Genomic DNA, 20,726 nt, shown 5'->3' with positions numbered 1-20,726 from the left:
TGCGAGTCGATGAAAAGCATACGACGCCGCGCCGGACCGCTACACCGCTGGGTCGCCGACGCCATTAAAAGCAAGGGCACTAACAGTAAGGGCGCCCTGGGAATCACAATGTTAAACGCGGAGGAGGCAGCGGGTAGGTGGAAAGAGTACGCTGAGGGGAAAGACTTCTCCCGTGACGTGTTAGAAGAAGAAACAGGACACTACATAGAAGAGGTAGGGAATGCAGTATTACAGTCAGAATTTAAAAGAGTTGCGGAAGACTTAAGTAGGGGTAGATAATATTCCATCGGAATTTCTAAAATCATTGGGGGAAGTGGCAACGTAACGGAAATTCTCGTTCCCCTGCAGAATCTGTGAGACGGGCGATACCAAACTTTCGGAAAAACATCATCCACGCATTTCCGAAGATTGCAAGAGTCGGTAGGTGAGAAATTTCGCTTAGCAGTTCATGCATCGAAATTGTTGACAAGAATAATATACAGAAGAACGGAAAAGAAAATTGACGATGTGTTAGACGACGATCAGCTTCGCTGTGAGAAAGATAAAGGCGCCAGAGAGGCAGATCTGACATTGCGGTTGATAATGGAAGCAAAGACAGAAGAAAAATCAAAATTCGCTCATAGGATATGTCTACATGTAAGAAGCGTTCGATAACGTAAAATGGTGCAAGATGTTCGAAATTCTGAGAAAAATAGAGGTAACCTATAGGGAGAGGATGGTAATATGCGATATGTACAAGAGCGAAGAGGCAACAGCAAGAGTGGTAGACCGAGAACGAAGTGCCCGCATTAAAAGGGGTGGAAGGCAGGGATGTAGTCTTTCGCCCCCTACTGTTCAGTCTGTACATAGAAGAAGCATTGACGGAAATAACAAAGGTTCAAGAGTGGGATTATAATTCAAGGTGAATGGATATCAAAAAGAAGATTCGTCGATGACATTGCTATTCTCACTGAAAGTGAAAGAGAATTACAGGAGTTGCTGGATGGAATAAACAGCTTCATGAGCAAAGAGTATATGCCCAAGGGAGATGAGAGTAATGAGAAGTAGCAGAAATTAGAAGAACACCGACACATCATAAATGTGGATCACGAAGTAGACGAAATTGAGTTCTCCTACCTAGGCAGTAAAATAACCCATTGCGGACGGAGCAAGGAGGACGTATGAAACAGACTAATACTCGCAAAAAGGGCAGTCCTGGTCAAGAAAAGTCTACCAGCATCAAACATTGGTCTTAATTTGAGGAAGAAATTTCTGAGAACCTACGCTCGGAGCACAGCATTGTATGGGAGTGAGACATGGACTGTAGGAAAAAGAAACAGAAGGAAATCGAAGCGTTTGATATGCGGTGTGACAGAATAATGCTCGACATTAGGTAGACTAATAAGGTAGGGAATGAGGAGGTTCTGCGCAGGATCGAAGAAAGAAAAACATGGAAAACACTGCCAAAAAGAAGGGACAAGACGACAGAACAACTGCTAAGACGTCATAGAATAACTTCAATGCTACTTCACAGAGCTGTAGAGAGTAAAAACTGTAGAAGAAGACAGAGATTGGAATGCATCCAGAAAATAACTGCAGATGTAGATTGCAAGTGATACGCTGAGATGAAGAGTTCGGAACAGAAGAATAATTCGTGGCAGGCCTCATCAAAGCAGTCAGTAAACCGATTACACAAACAAAAAAGGAGCGTAGGGGACGCTAGAGCATCGACCGCGTTAGCCGAGCAGAGAGGCGAGGGTGACGACGGCGAAGGTGTGGGGATGCTGTAGAAATACTGAATCAATTGAAAAATTTAGACAGAATGTTGAAGACATACGTCCGGTCTGGCTATTGAAGAAGAAAATTATCGAACAGTTTTACTGGTCGAACGTTTCAGCGGAACGAAAGCAAGAGTCCCTATAAATTACACAATGGGTTTTTGTCCAAAATTTCGCAGTCAGACGAGGAGTGGGAAATGGACAAATAGCTTATGAAATTAGCCGACATGTGGTATAGTTTTGTTAGAAAGCATTTAATTGCTTGGCAATAATCAAGGTAATTAATAAAAACTTAATTACTGATTTGAGGGAAATTGAAATGTTAAGAACAGAGAGCTCCTAATATGTAACAAAGCTTAATGATGCTATCACGAATCCCTGAAGCACACTCGGGTTCTTTTGGACGAATCTCCTTTGAGGACAACGCGGCGGGTTCTGCATATCATCAGGATGGTCTGGTCTCTTATTGGTAACAAACTTTACGCATCTAGCAAGAACAAAACCACTCACCACTTAGAGCAACAGTTCTCAGCTCGAACACCCTTCACCCGTCACGTGTCCATCCTGCCAGCAAATCTAGCAGTCAAACTGTGCCATTAAGCTTTCTAAAGGTGCAGGCTTCACACAATGAATTGTCTCGAACTGCCTCCTATATGGCAACCAGCATAGGTTCTGAAGACATCGATCATGCGGAACACAACTCGCAGTTTTTTCACACGACATCCTGAAAGGCGTGTAACTAGACAGTCAGGTAAGTGCAGGATATGACTCACCGCCAATCCTACGCTTATTATCAAAAGTTCGATCGCATGGGACATCAGCGAAATTTGTGACTGGATTGAGGATTTCGTTGGTAGAGAGGACAGCATGTAATCGTGGGTGGAGAGACATCAACAGATGTAGAAGTAACATCTGATGTCCTGCCAAGCAACTGTGTTGGGATGCTTGCTGTTCGTGTTGTACATTAACGATCTTGCAATGTTAATGTTGACGTCAGACTTTCCACACATGATGTGTTCTCTGCAATGAAGTACTGTTTGAAAAAGAGGCACAAATATTTAATTTGACGGATCGTCATAAGATTTCGAAGTCGTGCAAAGATTGGTTGGTTGGTTGGATTAAAAGAGGGGGAAAGGGACGAAACTACGAGGTCATCAGTCCCTTGTTCTGAATAAAACAATGCCCAAATGTGAGAATAAAACGAACGAGACTGACAACTCAAATCAGAATGAAAGGAAAAATCACAAGAACGTTGAAGGGCAACAAACATGTAAATGGAGAAAAGGGGACAAGAAAACCACAGGAACGCAAGAAACCGGATGAAGAGATTAAAACAACAAAGCAGATTGCCATGGCTGGCTGACCTTGAGAATACAAAGGAGAAGCCAGCCACTCTGCAAGACATTAAAACCTCCACCCTAAAAGCACTAGGGTGGAGGCCACAGAGGGACAAAGGACATGCGATAAAACTTAGATAACTTACTACTACATTTTTCAGTTATGTCACTGTTTTTATCGGAATGCGATATTATACAGTTCATTTTCGAGAAGTTACGAATCTTTAAGACCACCATATTGTTCAGTGCACGCAATTACAACCTCTGCCACATGGGACGGACCTGATCTGCCAAACTGGTTACACAGTCTTCGGCATTAATGCCACGGTGTGGCTGCCCAAATATTCACCCAACCCCGCCATGTTTCCTCTTGGGACGTAAACTCGGCTGGAAGCTGGAAATATTGTGAAACAACACTCATCCGACCGAATGACTTTATTCCATTGGTCCACAGATCAGGTTTTGTAGCGCCGGGACCACGTTTTCCAGCTACCGACATTTGCATCACTGGTGAGTGGCTTTGTAATTCCATCTCGCCCTGCATTTACCGGATTACGAAGCTCTCTTCGTGTTGTTTTGGAGCTGACAGGTTCTGCAGTGATTTTTGCAGCTGTCGCCCCCTTATTTTCGCCAGAGCTCTCTTCAATCACCAGTCCCTCACGATCACTCAGCAGACACTTTCGACCGAATTGTGACTAGCGGACAATGCTTTCCCACTTTCCCTGTACGCGGTACAATTCTTCGATACCGTGCACCTTGAAACACCAAATACCTCAGCTCTCTTCGTTACGGACGCGCGCAACATACGATCGCCAACAATTTGTTTATGTTCGAATTCAATACTACCGACATAATGCACTCACAATTCAATGAACACTGTTCTAAGACTGTGCAGGCTTCGTGTGTGACAAGCGCCTAGTTTTTTCTTCTGTCATATCACACTTTCACACGCCAGAACTTTACCTATCCACACTGTGTATAAAACAACATTTTTATTAAGACGCTTATACGTAAATAATAATGGCGTGTGATTCAGCAGTCTGACGTAAGTATTTCTATTGGACGCCACTTCGGCAAATTGCATTTCACTACGCTATTACAGTTACCCAACTGGGGAAAGGGGCCGTACAGTTTAACCTGGAATCCGGAACACGTGTCGCTTCTTGTCACTCTCCACGTCCTTGTAGAGATGAAGGCTCTGTTAACCCTCTAACGGTAAGGTTGGGGTTGGGTCCGACCCCCCACTCCCTTTTCTGAGAGCGCTGTGGTTCCAGCTACCCTACCAGCCAGTCGTCCCGAGAGAGCGCCGAGGAGGCCACGTCAGTCTGGTGAGTGACCTGCAGCTACCCTCTCTATCCGAAAGCTACATTACCCGCGCTCGGGTTAGATCCGGCCCCACCTTACTGTTTACGTCACACTTATTAGTTTCTTTTGTGGGGAGGATTAAACCCCATATTGATGTTTATATTACATCTGAGTTGTGTTTTCTCTTCTAGTATCTTCCTAAAATGGCGCATCAACTCCTTAGAACTCCTGAGGAGATATACGATGAGTTTCTCCGACAGGAGGCTGAGTCAGAGGATGGCACCAATATCGATGCAGAAAACTGTTCAGAAACCGAGGATGATGTATTAACTAATACTGATGACGAGGATGATGTATTTCATTGTGCGGCAGGAGCAGTCGAGTTTGATAATTCTCAGTCATATGTAGACGATGAGAGAAATTTTGAGCTAGGTAAAGACTTAAAGACAATATGGACCAACAAACCCATCCATTCAAAATTTTCTAGGACACCAGCGTGAAATATTATTACTCATCTCCCTGGTCCGCGTGGGGAGGCAAGGGGGGTCACTAGTGAATTGGAAATATTTTTATTATTTATAGATTCAAAAATTATAGAAACAATTGTTTTGTACACAAATCTTGAAATCGAGAGAGATGAGATCTTCTCAGCAACCTATGGACCTCCGGTATTCCGTTACACTATGTGCAAGAGAAGGTTTGCATTTCTTCTAGAAAACCTCCGCTTCGATGATAAAGCCACCAGAGAGGCCAGAAAAATCAACGACAAATTTGCGGCTTTCAGGGAAGTGTGGGACATGTTTGAATCTAACAGTGAAAAAAATTATAGTCCATCTGAATATGTCACAGTAGATGAGACTCTATTGAGTTTTCGGGGTGCCTGTCCATTCAAAACTTATATCCCATCGAAACCCGACAAATATGGGTTGAAAATAATGTCACTATGCGACGCTAGGACATTCCATTTTTTGCGTGGCATTCTATACACTGGGAAGGACAACAGAATAAAGAGGAGACCTGGAGATTTGTCTTTACCTGCCCAGTATGTTTTGCGCCTGACCGAATCTATCAGGGGTTCTAACAGAAACATTACAGCGGACAATTGGTTTTCCTCAGTGGAGGTGACTGACGCCCTCCTCCAGAAGAAACTCACGTTTGTAGGTACATTGAGGAGAAACAAACCGCAAATACCACAATCAATGCTGCTTTCCGCTCCAGTAGGCTCTTCAAATTTATGTATCAGGACGACAAAACTTTGGTGTCATTCACCCCAAACAAAAATAAGAAAGTTTTACTGATATCGTCGATGCACTTCTCTGGAGAGATAAATGAAAAATCAAATAAGCCTGAAATTGGGGAGTTCTACAATCTAACTAAAGGAGGGGTCGATGTATTAGATATGCTTTGCCACAGCAGGACCACAACAAGAAAATCGAGAAGATGGCCCACGCGGTACTTTTATGCTATTTTAGACATAGCTGCTATAAATAGTTTTATCATTTACAAAAGCAATAACAAAATGGGCAGCTTTTCAAATGACGCGAGAATATCGTTTCTCAAAAATCTTGCGCCCTCTTTCACAAAACCTCTTGTGGAAAAGAGTTTGAATAACACACATCTTCCCCGTGAGCTCCGTTCGTCTATTGGAAAACTTTTAGAAAAAGAACCAATCGAATTAGACAAGCCTACCCAAGCACAGCCACTAAAGAAAAGAAGATGTGATTTTTGAGACAGATCAAAAGATAGGAAGGGGAATGCTTTTTTTAGTAAGTGTAATCGTTCTATATGTGGGGAGTATAAAGTTATATGACCTGGCTGTAAAGAAACTGAGATGTGATAAATTGTGCAAAATATGTATTTTCTGGGCTGTATGTGAGCGTTTCTAGGATAACATTATACATTTATTATTTGTTCCCATTACATTATGTGTACAAAGATATTTATTATTGAGAACTTTATGTTTCGAAACTGCTGACACTATAATTATTTTCTACAATTAGTATCTTTAGAATTTCTGAAGCACTCAGGTTCCTAGTTGATGACTGAATCTATTGATTTTCACTATGTTTTCAATAATTTTATAGAGAATATTTCTATTAAGGTGTTTTTTGTAATCAAGTTTCTTTTTTTTCCAAAGTACTTTATATTCTTACTTATTGACTATAAAAATAAAAAAAACTTGTTGTTATAACAAATATTATATGTGTTTAATTGATAAAACTTTTTCCCATTATTCATTATTTTACCCCGAAAAAGCGATATTTGGAGGGTGGGGTCTGATCCAACCCCACCTTACCGTTTATGTCAGGAAACTTCACCTTACCGTTAGAGGGTTAAAGGCAGACTGAAAACTTCAATGGTCCGACCGGGATTGTATCCCAGGAGCTTTCGGTTTCGAGCCGCACACATTGCCGCTAGACCACCAAGCCCAAAAGTAAAGATATTATAAATATCGGTGCAAATATTTTCACCTGACGCCATTTCAGTGGCGGGCGAGTCAGTCGGATCGGTGCTGTCACCAGTAGTCGAACCCGGGCCCACAGCGTCATTTCTGTTTCGTGTCACACACAAATGTGAGTTACTCGTTCCAGTTGCGTGCAACAATAATTTTAACCGTGTTAATTAATTTTCAAGTGCCGCCCACAGCACAAAGCGTTCGGATCGACAGGCGCGTGAGGCGGAGTGCGTCATTCCGATGACGTCACGACGACTAGCTTGACCTCGCGACGGCAGCAGGAAAAGCGCTCGTGTGACTCACTACAGCTCTTATAATCTGTGTGAAACGAGGAACTGCGACATCGTCCCTTTGGCGCAGAGGATAGCGCGTTGGACTTCTAATCCAAAGGTCGCGGGTTCGATCCCCGCAAGGGATGAAGCATTTTTAAACGCCACTGATACGCGGAATTTGTATTCTACTGCCGCACTTTGCATTCCTTGTCCTCTCCTTCGTCTGTTCTACCTCAGACACACATGAAGCCGAATACGCCGAGACTGCAAAACTTTCTCAGACTGAGCGTTTAAAACACCGGTTTGTGTTACACCAAGCTGAATATATCATTTTGTAGTCCTGCTAAACTTTGTACATGGTCCAAACAAGTACAAACTTTTAAAACTAGTCATTCTGAGCACCTGTGAGCCTGAAAAAGTAGTAGTGCACACTGCGCTTTTGCGGATCATCTGATAGAGGAAAGCCACCACAAACTGTACTGAAGCGGACACTTGGGATGTGCTGAGGACGCTGCGCACCTGCCTTGCTTGGCTGCAGGCTTGGGCTGCGTCTGCATTCATATCCAAGCACCCATTTCTCGCGGTGTTTCCGTATTTTTTTCCCAACCCCTGAATGTGGTACGTGCCTTTCCAGGAAACCAGTCGAAATTGTGCGTATGTGTATCAGAAGATTTTTACTTCAACCGATTATTTCTGTCCTGCCTCGGGACTTTGGCCTTTTCTTTTGTTTGTAGTTGTAGACAAGAAAGGAATTTATAAATATACTCGTGTGTGAAATACACGGAAAATTTGTATCAATCACTGAAAATGGATCACTTTTACTCCACTAGCATTATCATAGTCTAAGAGGAGACAGAAATCCTTCAGAAACTGCAGTATATGAAGAAGAATCTCTTCACGTCACACATCGGTCCACGTAAATTTTTTACTATATTTTTGATATTGAAATTCTAGTACTAAAAGCTTCCACGAAACGAAACGCTTCTCATCTGATGCTTCTAAAAGTGCCAAAACTCTTCTGAAGATTTCTTGTGCCAGTTCGAAACCAGCCACGGGGACAGAGGACGGATGTCGACATTTGTTGTCACACAAAGTGAATCGGTGGGTGATAACGTCTGGTAGAAAGTCAACACAAAATGCTGGGAACCACCCACTGTTGTTGAGCAACAGTATTACGAAGAATCTGACCACTGAAAAAAATCGAAACAAGGTACCTGCATTAGATGATGTCGACACCCATGGACGAACCAACGACGGCAGAATATTTCATAAAATGCATTGTAACCATCAGCTGTTAATTGTCTCATTAGTGATCCGCCGGTTTCACTTCTTAACAATCATCCAGCATGTAGGGTACAACTAAAAACTGAACACCGTCCGAAGAGGTCGGTCGACGAGGATATGGAGGGGCATGTGGTCAGCACACCGCTCTCCCGGCCGTATGTCAGTTTACGAGACCGGAGCCGCTACTTCTCAATCGAGTAGCTCCTCAGTTTGCCTCACAAGGGCTGAGTGCAGTCCACTTGCTAACAGCGCTCGGCAGACCGGACGGTCACCCATCCAAGTGCCAGTCCAGCCCGACAGCGGCAAGGCCATTGCCGTGGGGTACGACAATTTGTTAAAAACATCCCAGGATGTCTGTGTCTTTATGTTTCGCATAAAATATGACTGTCAGTATCCAGAGACAAATTGATTGTAAAACTGTGGATAATTTCGATGTGGTTCAGCTTCAAAAGAATATGGGACGTTCTTAACTAATCTGTTGTACCCTACATTCTGGGTGATGGTTAATAATCGAAACCGGTTGATGAATAATAGGATACTAAACAGATACTGCCTAAAGTGCATTTTATAAAAACGTTACAAATGACAGAATATTCCATCTGATGTGCAAGATGCATGAGACGGGCGAAATACCCTCAGAGTTCAGGAAGAGTTTTGTTGTTGTCGTCGTCGTCGTCGTCTTCTGTCCAGAGACTGGTTTGATGCAGCTCTCCATGCTACTCTATCCTGTGCAAGCTTCTTCATCTCCCCGTACCCTACTGCAAACTACATCCTTCTGAATCTCTTGGTCTCCGTCTACGAATTTTACTCTCCGCACTGCCCTCCAATACTAAATTTGCGATCCCTTGATAGCTCAGAATATGCCCTACCAACCGATCCCTTCTTCTAGTCAAGTTGTGCCACAAATTTCTCTTCTCCCGAGTTCTATTCAATACCTCCTCATTAGTTATGTGATCTACCCATTTAATCTTTAGCATTCTTCTGTAGTACCACATTTCGAAAGGTTCTATTCTCTTTTTGTCTAAACTATTTATCGTCCACGTTTCGCTTCCATACATGGCTACACTCCATACAAATACTTTCCGAAACGACTTCCTGACACTTGAATCTATACTCGATGTTAACAAATTTCTCTTCTTCAGAAACGCTTTCCTTGCCATTGCCAGTCTACATTTTATGTGTAACCGTTCCAAACAACGCAGGCGCCGACAGGAGTGAATATTATTATCAATTTAGTTAGCCACGTTTGCAAAATACTGATACCAAATATTCACCGAAGATTGAAAAACCTGGCAAAATCCGATCTCGAATAAGATCAGTTTGGTTTCCGGAGAAATCTAGGAGCACCCGAGCCAATACTGACCCTACGATGTATCTTAGAAGATAGGTTGAAGAAAACAGGTATTCGTTCATAGCATTTGCAGACTTAGGGAAAGCTTCTGACCAAGTTGACTGGAATACTCTCTTTAAAAATTTTAATGCATCACGAATAAAATACAAGGAGCAGAAGTTCATCTAAAACCTGTTCGGAAGCCAGAGTGCAGGTCCAACAGTCGAAGAACATGAAGAGGAGGTAGAAGAAGAACAGGGAGTGACAAAGGGGTGCTGCTTATCTGTCATGTTGCTCAATATGATCTTTGCGCTTAGGCAAATGAAAAGCTTACGTAGAGATTCATTCCAAGAGGTAGTCACGATCCCCATCAACATGTCTTTATCCGACAAAACGCCATCGAAATATTACAATAAGAAATGTCACTGCGCCTATCATTTCATTGAGGCCTTACGTAAGGTACAATTCATTTTGTGTATCATAAGCTTTGTTGTATCTTCTGAACAGACAAAGTAATGGTAAGAAGTGGTGGCCACTGGCTCGCATACTGCCTCGGTAATGACTGACTGAACAATCGCTTGCTTTCAGTCCGCCACCTTAGATGACTCATCAACATTAGAACGGTTAAGCATGGAGGTGGAACTGTGATGGTGTGGGCAGCCGTATCATGGAATTCCGCTGGTCCCATCATTACTCTCAAAGGCCGTGCTACAGCCAACGATTATTTGGACATGTTAGGTGAAAAGTGCACCCCATGATTCAAACATTGTTCGCCAACAATGATTCCATATTTCAGTACGATAATGCGCCCATTCACACAGCCAGGACAGTACAACCGTAGTAGGATGAGTATGCAACTGAACTGCAGCGTCTTCCCTGGCCAGCACAGGACATTACGGAACGCTCGTGGGCGGTATTGCAGCGCAGACTCCGCAGCAGTTTTCCACCTCCCTCGTCACTACAGGAGTTCGAAGAGGTTCTGATCGAAGAGTGGCTCAACATTCCATTGGTGAGTATACAATTATCATATGCCAGTATTCCAAGAAGAATCGCAGCTGTATTACGGGCAAATGGGGGTCCAACCCCTTATTAATAAACTATTCCCAAGTAAGCACAGGTGTTCACATTTTTTCTGTCCCCTGTACATGACAACTACCGATTTCCGTCATGTCCGGTTTATTCCTTCGTGGTGCGTCTTTTTTATTTTTGTTTTAGTGTGGGGGCACCACAAAAGACGCTACAGGTGTACATATTAATTATTACGTGTGCGTAGTGTAAGTAAAGATATTAATGTGTTACCGCCTTGAAAATGCCTAATTTTATTTATCGGCCACATCTATTACCGACGCATCGCTCGGGGTAGGCAAGTTGCTCCACGTCGATGTAATTTGCATTCGTTCGCTCTGTAATTTCTAGTTTGCGCGGCAGAAACGCAGAGGTTTGGAGGACTGTGAGCACCAGATGTAGACAGAGAGGGGTGGGCAGTGGGGGCCACTGCGGGAGAGACGAAGCCAGCAGGAAGCGCCGAGGGCACCAGCAGAACATAGGGGCCAGGCTAGCAGCGCGACCTTCACGGCTGTGGACCGGCCGGCGTCCTTCCGCGTTGCACAAGACTGCCGGCAGCGGAAAAAAGTCCCACCTGCCGTCCTAGCGTGGTCTAGGACAGGACGGCGCACGCGGACCCTGCCCGCTCTGCGTGGCGAGCCGTTCAAGTAACGCCAAGCTAGGTAGCTCCCATACGTACGTCTATGCTCGCCAAGCCACCTCATTTTGTGTGGTGGAGGGTACTTTGTGCACCGGTGTCATTTGCGCCCTGTCCTGCTGTAGTGCAGCGCGAAACCAACGATTCTACATCTACGTGATTACTCTGCTATTCACAATAAAGTGCCTGGCAGAGGGTTCAATGAACCACCTTCATGCTGTCTCTCTACCGTTCCACTCTCGAACGGCACGCGGGAAAAACGAGCACTTAAATTTTTCCGTGCGAGCCATGATTTCTCTTATTGTATTGTGATGATCGTTTCTCCCTATGTAGGTGGGTGCCAAAAGAATGTTTTCGCAATCGGAGGAGAAAAATGGTGACTGAAATTTCATGAGAATATCCCGTCGCAACGAAAAACGCATTTGTTTTAATTATTGCCACTCCAGTTCACGTATCATGTGTGTGACACTATCTCCCCTATTTCGCGATAATACTAAACGAGCTGCCCTGCTTTGTACTTTTTCGATGTTATCAGTCAGTCTCACCTGATGCGGATCCCACACCGCACAGCAGTATTCCAGAATAGGGCGGACAAGCTTAGTGTAAGCAATATCTTTGGTAGATCTGTTGCACCTTCTAAGTGTTCTGCCAATGAACCGCAGTCTTTGCTTTGCTCTACCCACAATATTATCCATGTGATCGTTCCAATTAAGGTTCTTTGTAATTGTAATCCCTAAGTATTTAGTTAAATTTAGAACCCTCACATTTGTATGACTAATCGCGTAATCGAAATTTAGCTGATTTCCTTTAGTAATCATGTGAATAACTTCACACTTTTCCTTATTCAGGGTCAATTGCCACTTTTCGCACCATACAGATATCTTATCTAAATCATTTTGCAAGTCGTTTTCATCATCTGATGACTTTACAAGACGGTAAATGGCAGCATCATCTGCAAACAATCTAAGACGGCTACTCAGATTGTCTCCTATGTCGTTAATATATATCAGGAACAATAGAGGCCCTATAACACTTCCTTGGGGAACGCCGGATATTACTTCTGTTTTACTCGATGACTTTCCGTCTATTACTGCGACCTTTCTGACAGGAAATCACGAATCTAGTCGCACAACTGAGGCGATACTCCGTAGGCACGCAGTGGATTAGAAGACGCTTGTGAGGAAATCCAAAAATATGGAATCAATTCGACATCCCCTGTCGACAGCACTTATTACCTCATGAGTATAAAGATCTAGTTGTGTTTCACAAGAACGATATTTTCTGAATCCGTGCTGACTATATGTCAATAAATCGTTTTCTTCGAGGTACTTCACAATGTTCGAATACAGTACATGTTCTAAAACCCTACTGCAAATCGACGTTAGTGATATAGGCCTGTAATTCACCGGAATACTCCTATTTCCCTTTTTAGGTATTGGTGTGACTTGAGCACTTTTCCAGTCTTTAGGTACGGATCTTTCTGTGAGCGAGTGGTTGTATATAATTGCTAAATATGGAGCTATTTTATCAGCATACTCTGAGAGGAACCTCACTGGTATACAATCTAGACCGGAGGCCTTGCCTTTATTAAGTGATTTAAGCTGCTTTGTTACACCGAGGATATCTACTTCTATGTTTCTCATATTGGCAGTTCTTCTTGACTGGAATTCAGGAATATTTAATTCGTCTTCTTTGGTGAAGGACTTTCGGAAAACCGTTGCGCCACAGGGTGACATGGACTCTGCCTCGTATTATTCTTAAAGTCTTTTCGCGAGATACCACGCCGGAGGAAGTAACGTTACAAGGTGCGGCTACGAAATAACGGGACTGTTGCTGTAAAATAGTTTGTTTCAAAAACATAAATATTTAGTTATCACCCCCCTCAGTATACTCCCCTCCTGTGTCCCTACAGCGTTCCATACGAATTTTCCAGTGATGGAAACAGTGCTGGAAGTCTTCCTCTATGAGCCCCTTGATGACGTGTGTAGCTTTTGCTTTCGCTGATCCAACGGACTGAAATCCGGTTCCTTTTAATGCAGATGTGACCTTAGGGAACACATACAAGTCAGGTGGTATTGGGCCAGACGGATAAGGTGCGTGGTCCCCAAACTGGGACGCTGTACGTCGCTAGGAACTTCATAACACAACCCATGACTCGTTCTTCCACAATTCGGGTCGTCTCCTCATTTTCTCACGGAATTTAGCAACAACCTCAAGGTACTAATGTTCGTTAATAGTTTGGCCTTTAGGGACCTAGTGAAATACACAATTCCATGAATATCGAAGAAAAAAAAAGTCGTCATCGCTTTCAATTTTAATTTGCTATTTCGAGCTTTTTTCGGTCTCGGTGAAGCCGAGCCCTTCCAGTGCATCGACTGGCGCTTAGTTTCTGGATCAGAAGTGAAAAACCAAGATTCGTCACTTGTTATCACTCTATCCGAGATATTAGGATCATTTCCAATAGTGAAACTTCCTGGCAGATTAAAACTGTGTGCCGGACCGAGACTCGAACTCGAGATCTTTGCCTTTCGCGGCGGAAGTAAAGCTGTGAGGACGGGGCGTGAGTCTTGCTTGGGTAGCTCAGTCGGTAGAGCACTTGTCCGCGAAAGGCAAAGGTCCCGAGTTCGAGTCTCGGTCCGGCGCACAGTTTTAATCTGCCAGTAAGTTTTCATTCTAGATTGCCAATGGCATTCAAAGTATCAGTACAAACATTTTCCAAAGCTTCTTTTTGTTTGATCTTGAGAATTTTCGGCACCAGTTTCGTACGCACTTTTCTCATGTTAAAATCGTCATTCACAATTTGCCTTACGCATTTCCTGGCACTTCCTACAGTTTCAGCGATCGATGGAAAACTCAACCGACTGTCAGATCGAACCAGATTAATTACTGTTTAGATATTTTCATCAAGTTTTCCTATTGAAGAGCATCCCAGGCGTCAGTCATTTTCACCGTCTTATAGGCCATCTTGCAACGCATGAACCACTCAAAAACTCGCGTATGTTATGAACAGCCATCGCCTTACACTTCCCTTAGTGAAACACAAGTTACAGTAACAGTTTTTCCAAATTTCATATCAAATCTCACGACAATTCCTTGTTCTATTATTACATTTATCATTTTTCAGGAAAAAAATAACAGCTGCTACATAAGGACACAGCCACATTGATTTGACTACAGACACCAGAGATGCCGCATTCCACTGAGAAGGCTTCACACTCCACTGCTATTGGTCGTTCATCACGGGTGGACTACACTTCCTGCGAAATCATCCAAAGAATTGGAGTCTACAATCTGCCTTACGTGCGATTAATTTTATGCGGTCTTTCCACTTTAAACTGGTCTCTACCGATAATCCCTGAAATTTTATATTTCTCTATTTTTCCACTGACTATTCTGCAACGGTGTAGCCATACACAGCTCAAAAAACTAATGCGACCGCGATACGCACACATACAGATGGCGGTAGTGTCGCTTGCACAAGGTGCAGCAGGGGAGTGCGCCGGCGGAGCTGTCATTTGTTCTCAGGTGATACGTGTGAAAGGGTTTCTGACGTGATTGTGGCCGCACGACGGGAATCCATACAGTCTGAACGCGGAATGTCCTCCCCCTGATAGCTGAGTGGTCAGCGCGACGGAATGTCGTGCCTAAGGGCCCGGGTTCGATTGCCGGCTGGGTCGGAGATTTTCTCCGCTCTGGGACTGGGTGTTGTGTTGTTCTTATCATCATCATTTCATCGACGCGTAAGTTGCCGAAGTGGCGCCAACTCGAAAGACCTGCACCAGGCGAACGGTCTACCCGACGGGAGGCCCTAGCCACACCGCATTTCCATTTCCAACGCGGAATGGTTGTTGGAAGTAGACGCATTGGACATTCCATTTGGGAAATCGTTAGAGAATTCAATATTCCGGGATCCACAGCGTCAACAGCGTGCCAAGAACACCAGATTTCAGGCGTCACCTCTCACCACGGGCAACACAGTGCCCGACGGCCTCCACTTAATGACGGAGGGCAGCGGCGTGTGCGTAGAGTTGTCAGTGCTAACAGACAAGTAACAGTGCGCGAAATAACCGCAGAACTCTGTAGGACGTACGAAACACATACCCATTACGACAATACTGCGAAATTTGGTTTTAATGGGCTTTGGCAACACATGACCGGCGCGAGTGCCTTTGCTAACAGCGCCTCCCCTGGGCTCGCGACCATACTGGTTGGACCCTAGACGCCTGGCCAGATGAGTCGCGCTTTCAGTTGATAATAGCTGATGGTAGGGTTCGAATATGGCGCAGACCCCACGAAACCGTGGACCCAACTTGTCAATAAGGCACTGTGCAAGCTCAACAGCGGCGTCGGCTGTGTTACATGGAATGGACTAGGTCCTCTGATCCATCTGAACCGATCATTAACTGGAAATGATTATGTTCGGCTACTTGGACACCATTTGCAGCCATTCATCATATCTACTACGTCAGTAAGAACTAATACACTCCTGGAAATTGAAATAAGAACACCGTGAATTCATTGTCCCAGGAAGGGGAAACTTTATTGACACATTCCTGGGGTCAGATACATCACATGATCACACTGACAGAACCACAGGCACATAGACACAGGCAACAGAGCATGCACAATGTCGGCGCTAGTACAGTGTATATCCACCTTTCGCAGCAATGCAGGCTGCTATTCTCCCATGGAGACGATCGTAGAGATGCTGGATGTAGTCCTGTGGAACGGCTTGCCATGCCATTTCCACCTGGCGCCTCAGTTGGACCAGCGTTCGTGCTGGACGTGCAGACCGCGTGAGACGACGCTTCATCCAGTTCCAAACATGCTCAATGGGGGACAGATCCGGAGATCTTGCTGGCCAGGGTAGTTGACTTACACCTTCTAGAGCACGTTGGGTGGCACGGGATACATGCGGACGTGCATTGTCCTGTTGGAACAGCAAGTTCCCTTGCCGGTTTAGGAATGGTAGAACGATGGGTTCGATGACGGTTTGGATGTACCGTGCACTATTCAGTGTCCCCTCGACGATCACCAGTGGTGTACGGCCAGTGTAGGAGATCGCTCCCCACACCATGATGCCGGGTGTTGGCCCTGTGTGCCTCGGTCGTATGCAGTCCTGATTGTGGCGCTCACCTGCACGGCGCCAAACACGCATACGACCATCATTGGCACCAAGGCCGAAGCGACTCTCATCGCTGAAGACGACACGTCTCCATTCGTCCCTCCATTCACGCCTGTCGCGACACCACTGGAGGCGGGCTGCACGATGTTGGGGCGTGAGCGGAAGAAGGCCTAACGGTGTGCGGGACCGTAGCCCAGCTTCATGGAGATGGTTGCGAATGGTCCTCGCCGATACCCCAGGAGCAACAGTGTCCCTAATTTGCTGGGAAGTGGCGGTGCGGTCGCCTACGGCACTGCGTAGGATCCTACGGTCTTGGCGTGCATCCGTGCGTCGCTGCGGTCCGGTCCCAGGTCGACGGGCACGTGCACCTTCCGCCGACCACTGGCGACAACATCGATGTACTGTGGAGACCTCACGCCCCACGTGTTGAGCAATTCGGCGGTACGTCCACCCGGCGTCCCGCATGCCCACTATAGGCCCTCGCTCAAAGTCCGTCAACTGCACATACGGTTCACGTCCACGCTGTCGCGGCATGCTACCAGTGTTAAAGACTGCGATGGAGCTCCGTATGTCACGGCAAACTGGCTGACACTGACGGTGGCGGTGCACAAATGCTGCGCAGCTAGCGCCATTCGACGGCCAACACCGCGGTTCCTGGTGTGTCCGCTGTGCCGTGCGTGTGATCATTGCTTGTACAGCCCTCTCGCAGTGTCCGGAGCAAGTATGGTGAGTCTGACACACCGGTGTCAATGTGTTCTTTTTTCCATTTCCAGGAGTGTAGTCCTGTAAAGCTAGCTTCCGCTACGTCGGAAGTTAATTTTAAATCCGAAGATTTCTCTCGGGTACGAAAGCCCTGCTGTGTTCTGTATGCTAAGAACTATCCTATCTAGTCACACAGCTGGCCTGATATTTTGTAGCGTAGTATTTTGTTCGAAGGAAAGCTTTCTGGAAGTCGAGGAACACGGCACGAAGCTGGGCGGCGATATCTACTACCGTATCGGTCTAGAGGGCGAACAGAGCGAGCAGTGCTTAACATGACAATCGTTTGTTGCAGTGACGGCGGACGGGATTCGACGCTACGCACTCCTGTCGGGAAGTCAGCAAGGCAGCGCATTCTGCCCACAGGCAGCGGCTCAGCCGTGCTGTGTAGCCCGCCAGAGGCGCTTCTGCACGGAGCGCCCGGAGGATTTTCAGAGTCGGTGGTGAACGTATGTCTGGCTCTCTGAGACCGTCGAGTACGTGTACCGACGAAGCTACGAACACTTCAACAACCAAGACAATACTTAGACTCAGCCACACTTAACCACCATTTACAGTCGTCCCATTAACGATGGCGTGTTTCGTAAGAGCGAAGTTCCATCTTCCGATGTACACCATGGTCAGAACCAGAATACCGTACTGAATAAAAGCTAGAAACCGAAATGTGAGATGGTCTCCAGCGACCAATTTACAAACGAGGAATGTCGTCACATCAAAAGATCGGTGGAGACGCTGTAAATCGTAACATCAGTAGGAGCCCGATGGTGGGTTCAACCCCCGTCGTTTGCACGAGTGTTCATTCCTCAAGCGCTGGTCCAGGAAGCTCACACGTGTACGAGCTCGCGCATACCAGCCGTCTGCAGATCTCCACGGACCTACAAACAAACCTGTGAACGCTGTCACCCTTCTTAAGGCTTTTCTTATCTTATGAAAAACAAAACAAGCTTTTGATAACGACATTAGAGAAAAGTCATTGAAAATAATGGACGACATAGCTTGTATCAGCTATCAAAAGTCTGCATAAAGAAGTTTCAGTAGTCTTACATCTAGAAGGCACGTATACAGAATCGATACAAATCAATAAAGGGCAGAATCAAGGCTGTAGTTTATCCGCAGCGCATGTCGAATCCTACGATAAACAGTGGTGTACAAATAAAATACTCGGCGAGGCTAAAATAATTCCTATATGTTGATGGCCTTACATTAACTTTTTCAGGAGAAATTTACTCATAAAAAGGAATTTATGAACTAAATAAAATACGCTCAGGATAGAATCCGCAAATATCTTCTAGCAAATTTAAATGAACGGCGTTTTGTGTACAATATACCTCGATAACTAAGACACTTGTTAATGAAAAAACGACTGAACATATATTTTAACTGTCTTACGTATTACGTATCGTGTGATGACGATGAAGATATGTAGATTAAGTCGAATATATTTGTAAGTGTTTGTGGAACAATTAATAGAACTTGAAAGCATAAAACATGGAATGATACACGAAGGAAATTTCATAGATCAGTCGCTCTGCCAACCCTGTCATATGGCAGCGAATCCTCGGCACCGAATGAAAGACAAGATGAACAAATGCAAGGAATAGAATGGGAATTTTTCGAGCGGAGAAGAAATGTAAAAGAATAGATAAAATACGAAATGACGATATTCGAAAGGAGTTGAAAATTTGGAGAGTGAAACGAGAAATGGATGAAAACAAAAAGAGATAGAATGAACATCTACAAAGAATGGAACGAAAGAGACTATCACACTGAATAAAGAACATTGAACCAGAAGGGAAAAAGAGATCCTACTAGATCGACAAAAGGATCGGAATCGTCACACAACGCAACTGGCCTAATACGGAAGTGCAGAAGAAGAACAAGAAGAAGAAAATGAGACAAATAATATGTCGTTGTAAGATCAGCCAGCTGAGAATGACAATTTTATACTTTAGAAAATTTATATTGGCTATGATTCGCAAGCAACAACATTGCCTTTTCCATCCATCCCGATTATCCACCTTTTTTACATAACAAAAATTAGTCATCACAAATAAATAAGTTAAAAACAAGGATGTTTAAACCCTGTCACTGGAAAGACAAAAACGTTCGAATAGAAATCAGTGTGTCAGCCTACATGATCAGAGGTTTTTAACAGCAATTCGTGAATTGAAATCTGAGCGTTATGTTGGCTACTTTGTTAAATTTGTTTACTGGATTTAGATTATGATGAAGAGAAATGATCCTGTTACTGTCCGATCGCGAAATTTGTGTTAGCTTAGAAGTATGACACATTGATTATTTGGAGCTAGTGACAAGAAGCAATATGAAATGGGACCATCACGTAAAATCTGCAGTAGGGAAGGAAAATGGAAGACTTCATTTCTTACGAACGCACGGTGACAACTGAAAATTTTGCGCAATGTGAGGATTCAAACCCGGGCCTCTGGCAAATTGGAAGCAATCGCCTTAACCAACATGCTAGCTGAAGATGCCCTCAGGCGTGCCTCAGACACTTGTTTCTGTTTCAATACATTAATTACAGTGCAGGTTCAGTTAGCCTGGCACAGTGGTTTGGTCTTTATATCATTTTCTGCCAGTGCATCTCCATTGACTTCTTCCCCGTCAAACCAATTTCATTTCCACGCATTTCAGATTTGTTGCAAGGATTCTGGGACAGTGGAGTGCATCTGTGAAGTGTAGCAAAACGACCATATACGGGCAACACAGAAATCACAAAAGTCATGAGGTACCACCCGATATTGTGTCAGACCACATTTCGCCCGGCGCAGTGTGCCCGACGTGGCATGGACTCAACAAGTCGTTGGAACTCACTGCAGAAATACTTAGCCATGCTGCCTCCACAGCCGTCTATAGATGCGGAAGTGTTGCCGATGCAGGATTTTGTGCGTAACTTGTAAAGACATTGCTTTCCCCCAAAGTCGATAATATTTTTTTTTTCTTTTGTGCATTACCTTGTCATAGTACATACGTATCATTTATTTCAACTATTCTTTATTTGTTAATACGTCACATTGTTTCTTCATTCATTTTGCTACTGTTTTATATTTTATATTGTACGAATATGAATGTTCTGGTTTTATATGCTTTGTAAATCTTTGGTTAGGCTAGGAGAAGTAATGTGTCAGAGAGAGAGAGAGAGAGAGAGAGAGAGAGAGAGAGAGAGAGAGAGAGAGAGCGAGCGTGCGAGTTGTGGTATCGTGGCCGGTTCGCGGGTGGAGAAATGTTGCAAAGTTCGGCGTGAAAGACGGTGATACGCGGAGGAACAATTAATTACAGTGCGTGCGCTGCGTTAATAGGAGATCGTGCATTATTAAGTGAACAGTAAAACCTGAAAAGTATATCGAGTGTTTGCTGTGGCGATGTTACATACTGTCTGAAC

General features: G+C 44.5%; 1 protein-coding gene and 1 non-coding gene across 3 annotated transcripts in view; one reads left to right on the top strand and one right to left on the bottom strand.

Annotated features, from left to right (window-relative positions):
- LOC126428191 (angiotensin-converting enzyme-like) overlaps window positions 1–20,726 on the bottom strand; it is a 214,686-nt gene that overhangs the window by 104,793 nt on the left and 89,167 nt on the right. The window lies entirely within an intron of this gene.
- On the top strand, window positions 7,200–7,272 carry Trnar-ucu (transfer RNA arginine (anticodon UCU)). Its single transcript has one exon. It is a non-coding gene; the product is annotated as a tRNA-Arg (tRNA).

The sequence above is a fragment of the Schistocerca serialis genome, chromosome 12 (assembly GCF_023864345.2).
Source record: "Schistocerca serialis cubense isolate TAMUIC-IGC-003099 chromosome 12, iqSchSeri2.2, whole genome shotgun sequence".
Lineage (NCBI taxonomy): Eukaryota > Metazoa > Arthropoda > Insecta > Orthoptera > Acrididae > Schistocerca > Schistocerca serialis.
The sequence above is the reverse complement of the archived record's forward strand: the minus strand, read 5'-3'. Positions and strand labels throughout refer to the sequence as shown.